We start from the raw sequence: 10401 nt of genomic DNA, 5'->3' as shown, positions 1-10401 counted from the left end.
ATCCTCTGTAGGGCTGGATTGTTAGATACTGTTTGAATTTAGTTTTGTCCTCAAATATTTTGTTTTCTTCATCTATGTTGATTGACAGTGTTTCTGGGTATAGTAGCCTGGGCTGGCATTTGTGTTCTCTTACAGTCTGCATGACCCCTGACCAGTCTCTTCTGGCTTTTATAGTCTCTGTTGAGAAGTCTGGTATATTTCTGATAAGTCTACTTTGGTATGTTACTTGGTCCTTTTCTCTTGCAGATTTTAATATTCTTTCTTTGTGCACTGTGTTTAGTGTTTTGATTATATATAATGAGAGGATTTTCTTTTCTGGTTTCATTTATTTGGTGTTCTATAGGCTTCTTGTAACTTTATGGACATTTCTTTCTTTAGGTTGGAGAAGTTTTCTTCTATGATTTTGTTGAAGACATTTTTAGGTCCTTTGAGCTTGGGATATTCACTCTCTTCTATTCAGATTATTCTTAGATTTGAACTTTTAATTGTGTTCTGTTTTTCCTGGATGCTTTGGGTTAGGAGTTTTTTTATGCTTTGAATTTTCTTTGACAGTTTTGTCAATGTCTTCTACGGTATCTTCTACACCTGAGATTCTCTCTTTTATCTCTTGTATTCTGTTAGTGATACTTACATCTGTAATTCTTGGCATCTTTCCTAGGTTTTCCATTTCCAGGTTTGCCTCTATTTGTGTTTTCTTTATTGTTTCCCTTTTAAGTTTTGGATTACTATTCAATTTCTTCACCTGTTTACCTCTGTTTTTCTGTATTTATTTTCATAAGTTATTGATTTCCTCCTTAAAGGACTCTATTATCTTCATGAGATAGGATTTTAGGACAGGTTCCTGATTTTCGGGCATGTTGGTGTATTCAGGTCTTCCTGTGGTGGGACAATTGGGTTCTGATGATGCCCACATATATTGGCTTCTGTTGTTCACCATCTGGTGCGTGCCTCTTGCCATCTGGATATTCCTGGTGTTTTTTGGTCTGGTTGCCTATGTTTGGAGTCTGTCTTTTTGTCCCTGGGTTTCTTTAATTTTTTCAGTAGGCCTGCAGCCCTAATTGAGCAGACCATTTGTGAGGCCTTCTAACTGGGGGGCTCCTCAGAGGACAAGAAAAACTGCTGATCTGTTGTCTGGGCTGAAGTAGATCTCCTAGGAGGCCTTCAGACTGTTGGGTCTTCAGTGTAGCGGTCAAGCTATTGTCATGTGTGGAAATGTTCTTGAGGGAGGCCTACAGACTGTGGTTTCTGTTTCTCATGTTGAGCAGAACTCCAGGGAGGCTTTCAGTTTGTCAGGTCACTTGTCCTTTATGCCTTCAAGCTATGGCGTCAACTGCTCTGAATGAAGTGGATCCTCTAGGATGGCTCAGGTTATGGTGTCTTCATGGGAGCAGACCAGCTAAGAGTCTACCCCAGCAGAAAGTACGAGGCAGAAGGGGCAGAAGGTGGATGTTATTTGAGAGGGTGGGGTTTTGATGGATGATGAGTCCCAAGTTCACGGGGCTCCCAGTAACTGCTCTTGGACTTCAGGTTGGGGTGGGAAGTTCTTACTAACTGCTCTGAGTGCAGTGGATTCTCTAGGATTAGTCAGGATGTGGTGTCTACAGGGGAGCCGACCAGCTAGGAGTCTGTTCCAGCAGAAAAGACCTGATTTCTTTATTTTTAAAATGAATTTTAAAATATACCTGAGTTGAATGTTGGGTATGTGTATTAAGTTTTATATATATATATATATATATATATATATATATATATATATATATACATGTATATGTATGTGTATACATTTATATATATTTATATCTAGTTTTTATATGTAGTTATATTGAAATAATATTTATTTTATGTGACTGTCCAATAAGAACTAATGCTACTGTTATCAATACTGATGTAAAACATTCAATATGAAAATTTAAAAATGTAGTATAATCATGGATATCCACATTCTACTGTGTATGATATTATACAGATTCTATTACATATAATGCAAAAACATATCTAAAAAACTCACTGAATATTCTACTTTGAAAGGTTCTGGCCTATGGCAAATATATGCAGAACTTCTACTTCTTTGTGAATTTAGTACCGAGAAGTGTTTGTCTTAAATATTATGTTCAGCACTTGACCATGAGTAACATTCAAGCTTTGCTAGCCATCTTCTTTTAGAGGACAGGGAGTGAATTGCTAAGAACTGCTGTTATTTGACCATACCCTGAAGCAAATGGACTGGAAGGAACAGAAGTATTGACAGAAGTGAAACAAAATTATCATTATTTACTAATGGTATCTTCAAATGTTTGGATATCAGAATTGACTGAAAGAGAAAACAAACATTCATGCTGCTGGTAAAAAGAAAACATAACATGAACATCAGAACTTCTGTTTTTATAAAAACTTCTGTTTTATAAAAGGTAACAATGAATTAGAGGGAAAATATGCACCAAGAGATCCATTGTAAGAAAAACAAATACATAAATTCACTAGGGATACACAATGAATTCACAATATCTACATGAGAAAAATATTCAAATGCTGCTGAAAAATTCAGGAGCATACTAAACAAATGTAGAAATATACTTGTTCTTGGAAAAACCAATACTCTTAAGACAACAATATTCCCTAAACTGCTGTTTAATTTTATTGAGAACATACTTGAATGCCTAATACAGAGTTTAAGTATTTCAAATGTGGCAAATCTACTTACTTGTATGTATAAGCATAAAATGATAAGAAATTTTAGAGATAGAAAAGGGGTGTTATTCCTTCTTTTAGAACTCAATTATTCAAGATATATATGACAACCAAGAAATGTTATATGAGGCATGAACAGATAACATATTAAGGTATGTTATGTATTTCACAAGTATATCTGGAGTATAATATTACATTTAGATATAGAATTCTCAGTTAATAAAAGTATGTTCCAGCTCCCTTCCTTACTATGAATCACTTGTTTCTCCACATACAAACACTGGCTTACAAAATACAGCTTCTCTCAAACAATAATATTGGTATTACAAGTGGACTTGTTCAAACAAACATAGGACTTCATTCCCCAGAGTAAATCAGAAACTTTGATTCAGGGACAGCATTCTGTGTTGTTTACTAAGCTCTTTAGATAATTTTGATACATGATGAAGTTTGTCATCTACTAACTGCAGTATGGTTTCAGTTTCTTGTGTCCCTAAAAGGAAAACATAGTTCACGGAAGACATAGCTGTTGTAGTAAATTAAATACCAATCTTCAAACTTTCCATCTTGTATAACTCAAAGTGGTACAATTCAGGATGCTATTTTCCTTCTATACATATTGATTATCTTTTTGTTTCATTTTATTTATTTTGTTTATTTACATTACCTCCCACCCACTGCCATGCATCACTCCCTCCCACAGTCCTTAACTCCATTACCCCCTCCTTTTATCACTTAAGAGTGTTGAAGCCAATCTGGGTATCCCCCAGCCCTGGCACATCCTTACCCACCAAAGCCAGATAAGGCAGCCTAACTAGAAGAATATATCCCATTAACAAGCAATAGCTTTTGGTATAGCCCCCACTCCAGTTGTTCAGGATCTACATAATGACCAAGCTACACATCTGCTACATATATTTGAGGAGTTCAAGGTCCAGCCTATTTATATGTTTTGGTTGGCAGTTCAGCTTCTGAGTATCCCAAGTATCCAGGATACTTGATTCTGCTGGTCTTTGTGTGGAGTTCTCATTCTCTTTGGGGCCCATAAACCTTTCTTCTATTCTTCCATAAGAGTCGCCAAGCTCCATGGACTCTTTGGCTGTGGTTGTCTACATGTATCTGAGTCAGCTGCTGGGTAGGCCCTCTCAGAGAACAGCCATGCGAAGCTCCTCTCTGCAAGCATAACAGATTATCATTAATAGTGTCAGGGACTGATGCTTACCCATAGGATTGGGCTGGTTATGATTGGACATTCACCTTAATCTCTGCTCCATCCCCTGTTGCTGCATCTTTTTTTTTTCTCTCTGTAGACAGGATGAATTCTGAGTCAAAAGTTTTGTGGGTAGTTTGGTGTCTGTATGGCTCCACTGGGGTACCCAGTGATTCCTGGGTTCCTCCTTTATCCCAGGTTTCTGTCACCTACTAGAGATGCCACTCCTGTCAGTTGCATATTTTCATTCATCTTCATGGCCATCTCTCCTGTTCCTGCCCATACCTGATTCTGAACCACCCCCTCTACTTTCCATCCCCCCTTCCATTTCTCTGTCTCTTTCTGCCTTTTATGACTCTTTTATTCATTCTTCTAAGTGAGATTCAACCATCCCTGCTTGTTTAACCTCTTTCGGTCTATGAAGGATTATCCTTTATTTTATGGCTAATATATACTTATAAGTGAGTATACCATGCATGTCCTTTTAGGTCTGGGTTACTTCACTCAAGATGATATCAAGTTCTGTCCTGCAAAGTTCATGATGTCTTTGTTTTTAATAGCTGAATAATATTCTATTGGGTACATGTACAACATTTCTTTATCTACTCTTTAGTTGAGGAACAGCTAGGTTGTTTCCAGTTTCTGTTGATTATATGAAAATTATATTAACATAGTTGGGATGGTGGGGCATCTTTTGGGTATATGACCAGAAGTGGTATAGCTGGTTCTTGAGGTACAACTATTTTCAGTTTTCTGAGAAACCACCAAATTTATTTCCAACGTGGTTTATAAGTTTGCACTCCCACCAGCAATGCAGGAGAGTTCCCACATCTTCAACACATAGGTTTGCACAGTTATATTCTCAGTACTTAGGAAGATGAGTCAAACAGAGTTTAAAACTATCCTATAATACTTAGTAACACACTGTGCTAATATTTATAAAAATATAAATTACTGAAAACTTGGGTCAATCCCAAAATCTGAGGCATAATATTTCTTTTAAAACTTGTAGAGAACAAAAGAAACACATGAACAGGAAACTCATATGAAAATCATGTCAGATACTGAAATGAAACAGAACTCAAAAATTTCTAGGAACTAGTTTCAATCACTGTGAGAAAGCAAATTTATGTTACCAAGCTTCAAATTCAGATTAATTGGCTGTATTGATGCTAGTATACTTGTATGTTGGTTTAGATTTCTGGTTTAAAAAATGACATACATGAATATTGCCATTGATTAGAACCAAGTTCCCTGATTTCACCTAATTGCAATGAAGGCTGAGAAGTGAATTTTTGTACCTAAATTCAAGAAATTAGCCACAGTTTGGTGGATAGTTATCAGTATCAGCTACAAGATTTCCAAATACTAGAAACTAATAAATGAGTTACTAATTAATGATATTGAAAGAACTGCTCAGCTAATTAATGTAATCACTAGAGTATCTATCAATTCAGTCAGACTTTGGGATAACACAATTTTGATTGACAATGATAAAAAAGAAAATTCTGAAATTCATGAGATACAGGTAAAGTCGAATTTCTCACTACATTTGTAAAATATAAAATGGTGATTTTTGTTAATTAGCTTGGTAAAATATTAAATTGAACAGAAATATCTATACTTTATGAGCAATGTTAGATACTTTTTACAATCATAAAATATAATACAGAAGTATCCTTCATTTGAGAGTAATTTAATTGAATTGAAATTTATTTAAAAACTCAATTATCAAGTATGATTAATGAAATGCTGAAAATACCAGTTTACAATACCTAGGGAAGTGCCTAGTGGTTAACAGTATTGATCTCACAAAAGTGCCAAGTTTGGATGGACTATTCTAGCTCCAGGGGTCCTGATGCCCTTTTCTTGATTCTAGGAGGCATCTACCTACTCTCACATATAAATATTCTCTGAGCCCCCTCAAGAGAGACAGACTGACCAACAGAGAGACAGAGACAGAGAGACAGAGAGAATTAAAATCATTATAAAAACTTCCCATTTATAAAAATAATAAAACCATTTACACCTAGATGACAAACAAGTGTCTTATTAAATGTTTCCATTACTGTGAAGAGACACTACTATGAAGACAACTCTTATAAAGTACAGCATTTAATTGGGGATAGCTTACAGGTTCAGAGGTTCAATTTATTATCATCAAGGCAGGAAGCATGGCAGCATCCAGGTAGGAATGTTATTGGAGGAGCTGAGAGTTCTACCTCTTGTTCTAAATGCAAATTAGAGAAGACTGTGTCTCCAAGCAGCTAGAAGAAAGGTATCAAAGCTCACCCCAACAGTGACACACTTCTTCCAATAAGGCAATACCTACTCCAATAAAGTCACATCTAGTAGTGTCACTCCCTGGGCTTAACATATTCAAACTATCACAAAAACATCATGGCCATAATTCTGCCTACATGTATATAATGTTTCCTTTTCTATTTTCTTAAGTACTTACCTATCTGTACTTACTAAAAGTAAAATATGTTCAAGTATATTTACTAAAATATTCAAAATATTTCAAACTTTCTCTGCCTTATGTCAGTTGGTGATAAACTTCTCTTTTTCTTTTATGTTATACACAATTTCTCTCACTTTGGAAGAAAAGGGGCTCATAAGGATATTGGAGCAACCTTGTCCCATAGAATTCATGCATTCATCTCTGAACCATAATTAAGAGGCTTCTGGTGAGATATGTTCAGAATTTGACACCAGGTAAATCTTCCCATTCTGTGTTTTCTCTGTCATCCTAGCAGCATGTCAGACAGCTTCAGGGTGGTTCTCCAGAAATATATACATGCTCGACAAATTGAAGCTACATTAATTTGTTTGACATATTTGACATTAAAAGGCCTGTGGAATTTGAAATCAATTTGCATTATCACAAGAACATTCTATATTTTATGTCAGGAAAGAAAAGCCAGAGCTGTTAGACTCTTTAAAAATACCTCCTAATGATCAAATTTTCAGTGGTTATGAAAAGGGTGTTAAATATTTTATCACCTTTCTGTTTGAGCAAAGTTTTTCCTTGATAGAAACTTTCAAGATTTAGAAGGAATAGTCATTAAAATTTTTGATTAGGAGACTTGTGAGAACATTTGAAGACTGAAAATACAAAAAAAAAAAACTTTTATGTGTTCAAAAATACACTCTAATCTCTTATTAACATATATTTTTTAACTTCTATAAAATATATTTTAAAATTTGGTTTTACCACTTCACAATTTTAATCTAATAGCTAACTGACATGACTATATGACTTCTTACAAATCCCATAAAACGCTCAAATTTTATATCTTGTTTTGACATATTAAAAGTTGCTGCATTTGTTATTTTGGTGGGTGTACAGATAGACTCTGAGCAGGCTTACAATTATATCCTCTTTGGGGCACATCTTTGATAATTATTTAGTTTTCTGTCTATGACAAAATATTGAACATATAAACCTTATAGGGGAAACATTTCTTTTTACCTACACTGGTTTTTATCCTCATCCCTCTGGGATTGCTTTTAGGCTAACAACAAGACAGAATATTATAGCAGGATATATGCTGTAGCAAAGCTGCTCTTGTTCCCAGGTTCAGAAAGCAAAAAGAGAAACAAGAGCACTGGTGTCTCTTCTTTCCTCAGGAGGACTTGCTGTGGGAAATCCCTTCCATTTCCACTTGTCTGTAGGACCTACTGAAGATTTTACCCCGTTGGCTGAAACCTAAATATTTAGAATTTGGATGAGAAAATTAAGATCCAAACCATAACACCCAACCTTCCAGTGTGAATGTAGCTGGTGAGGTAGTGATGGAAACTGTAATATAGTACAAAAGGGTAGCTTTTAGTGGTTATGTGATATTGCACAGCAAAAGTCATGGGTGCTGTTCCTACAACCATATTCGCATTATGAGTGACTACCATTCTACAAGATCTTCCCAGTGCGTCATTTTTTGTTTGTTTGTTTCTGACATTCACACACAGTTTAAGCATAGAGATGAAGGAAGTAGTGGTGTTGGAGAGGGCAACCATTGACTTTAACCAGTCACCAACATTAGTGAATATTTTATATAACATGTATAGCATTAGAAGAGAGTTTCTACATGACAGCCAGATGTTTATTTCTATAGAAATAAGAAAACTAATTCTTTTAAGAATATAGCCTCACATTTTATTTCTTTGTCAGATAACAATGCACTCTTTCAAAAATTAGAGCAGAGAACCAAACTAAGTTAGGTATTAGACAACAGATGTGTTTGATTGTATGTATTTATGGTAATGTGTTACATGGCAATAAAGAACTACCATTGTAGTACTGTGACTATATCTAGAAAAAAAATGCAGTAGGTAAACCTTAATTGACTATAGGTAAACCATGTCCTCAAATACCAATAAAATATCTGTTAAGTGTAGCTATTTTCACTAGTGTTTAGTCTCATCTGCTAACAACATAAAACTTAAGCGGCATGTTAAACAATGAACATTCACTTACTTCTTGTAACCCTGAAGATTGAATCTCAATAGCTTGTGATTAGTCCTACTTTTTGATGGAGATTTTTTGTTGTAATTCCAATAGGTAAGAGTTCTTTTATTATGCTTTTTCTAATAAAGCCTACTTCAGCTTCAATATATTTTTGATAAAAAAAATAGTTAGTTTTCACTAATCAGAAAGACGTCAGAAAAACATTTTCTGACAAGATTATTATAAGACAATAATGTACTTTTAACATTATCCTTAACCTTAAGTATAATAAATAATTTTTTATGATTCTCTTAGGCATGAGATTGGATGAATCTGTGTTGTTATATTCACATAAAAAGATGTTCAATCCTATCAGTTTATACTATGGTGTTTTGAAAAACAATGCTACAATAATTTCAGCTTATGATTATATACATTTTTGCATCAATCTCCAAGAGGAGTGTGTGAGATAGAAGACTGGGAATACCATAATGTTGAATAGCAGTTTCAAATATTTGAAATGGGAACTACATGGAAAACCCCGCTAATTCTTTCAGGATTATATAGACCAAATTTACTCTTATAAATTATATGTTATATACTTTTATACTTATATATTATATATATACATATATTACATGTATAATTTTTTATAAGTTTACAAGTCATTTTGCTTTTAAAAACTTTATTGATAGGTTGCTAAACTGATCTTTCTTAATTCTTGTTCAACAGTTACATTTGTACTCCCATTGTGATTATTCTGATAATATATGTTATCTATTTAATATAGTTTTTATTTAAAACTATAATAAAATAGATAATATATTATCTATTTAAAATAGTTTTTAAATATGTATTTAAGTTTTAATTTTATCAATATACATATATTAATTTTAATATATATTTATATTTAATACATATATTAAATGTGGAGTTAGAAGCAGCAACAACCATGGGGCCAGAGAAAAGGTCAACCAATCAAAAGGCAGAAAAATAATCTGAAATACTCTTTTAATCCATGTTCCTGCCAGAAGTTGCTGCCAACTATTGAGCTGAGGCTTCCCATATTAATAGGCCAAATTTGTTACATGAGGTTTCTTATGCAAGGAATTCTAATTTGTGACAAGTTGACATTAAAACCAACTATAATAGCTACCTCTCATGATAACAGAGTTCAAAATTGAGAAGGCAGACATACAATTAACTCTTTCCACCAGTCAGGTCAAGCTTCAGCATTAGTTACAAACACATACTAAAGTCCTTGGAAACTTCAAGAATTTTAAATAATCTAAAGAAAACTCTAAGCCCAAAGGTTTGTGAACCATTGCAGTTAAGTGCTCAGTAGAGCCAACATATCAGATTCCATTTACCTCAAGGATCCTAGAGCACAGCCTATTTCTATAATCCTCTTCAATGTTTTCCAAATGTACTCAGGTATCCTCACATGCCACTATTAATTTGCAGTCTTCTTTCAGTAGGTCCCATAATAAAAGCAATGAAAGTGGAAATATCATAAGAGAAACTGTCACTAATTCATATTTCTAAAATATATTCAGATCTTACCTTCAGCAAAGAATGTTGTCCATGGCATTTTTTTTTCTTTTTTCTATACTCCAATAACTTATTTTTTTCACTTTACATCCCCACCACAGCTCCCCCTCACTACTAAAACCACAGCCCCACCCTTACAAGTCACTCTCCCCTAACTGTATTCTTCCTTCTCCTCAGAGAAGAGGATAGCCTTTGGGTACCATCCCACCCTGGGACATCAAGCTCCAGCAGGACTAGGCACTACCTCTTGCACCAAGACCCAAGCAGGCAGTCCACTTAGAAGGAAAGGGATCCAATGGCAAAGAACAAACACTGAGACAACCACCATTCCACATGTTAAGGATTCTACAAGAAGATTAATTTACACATTTGCTACAAATATATAGGGATCCTAAGTCCACCTTCTGTATGCTTCCTGGTTGGTCTCTGAGTCTCTGTGAAACTCCATAGATGCAGGTTAGTTGAGTTTTAGGTTTTTTTTTTTTTTTTTTTTTTTTTTTCC

The sequence above is a fragment of the Arvicanthis niloticus genome, chromosome 2 (assembly GCF_011762505.2).
Source record: "Arvicanthis niloticus isolate mArvNil1 chromosome 2, mArvNil1.pat.X, whole genome shotgun sequence".
Taxonomy (NCBI): domain Eukaryota; kingdom Metazoa; phylum Chordata; class Mammalia; order Rodentia; family Muridae; genus Arvicanthis; species Arvicanthis niloticus.
This window is presented reverse-complemented; position numbering follows the sequence as displayed.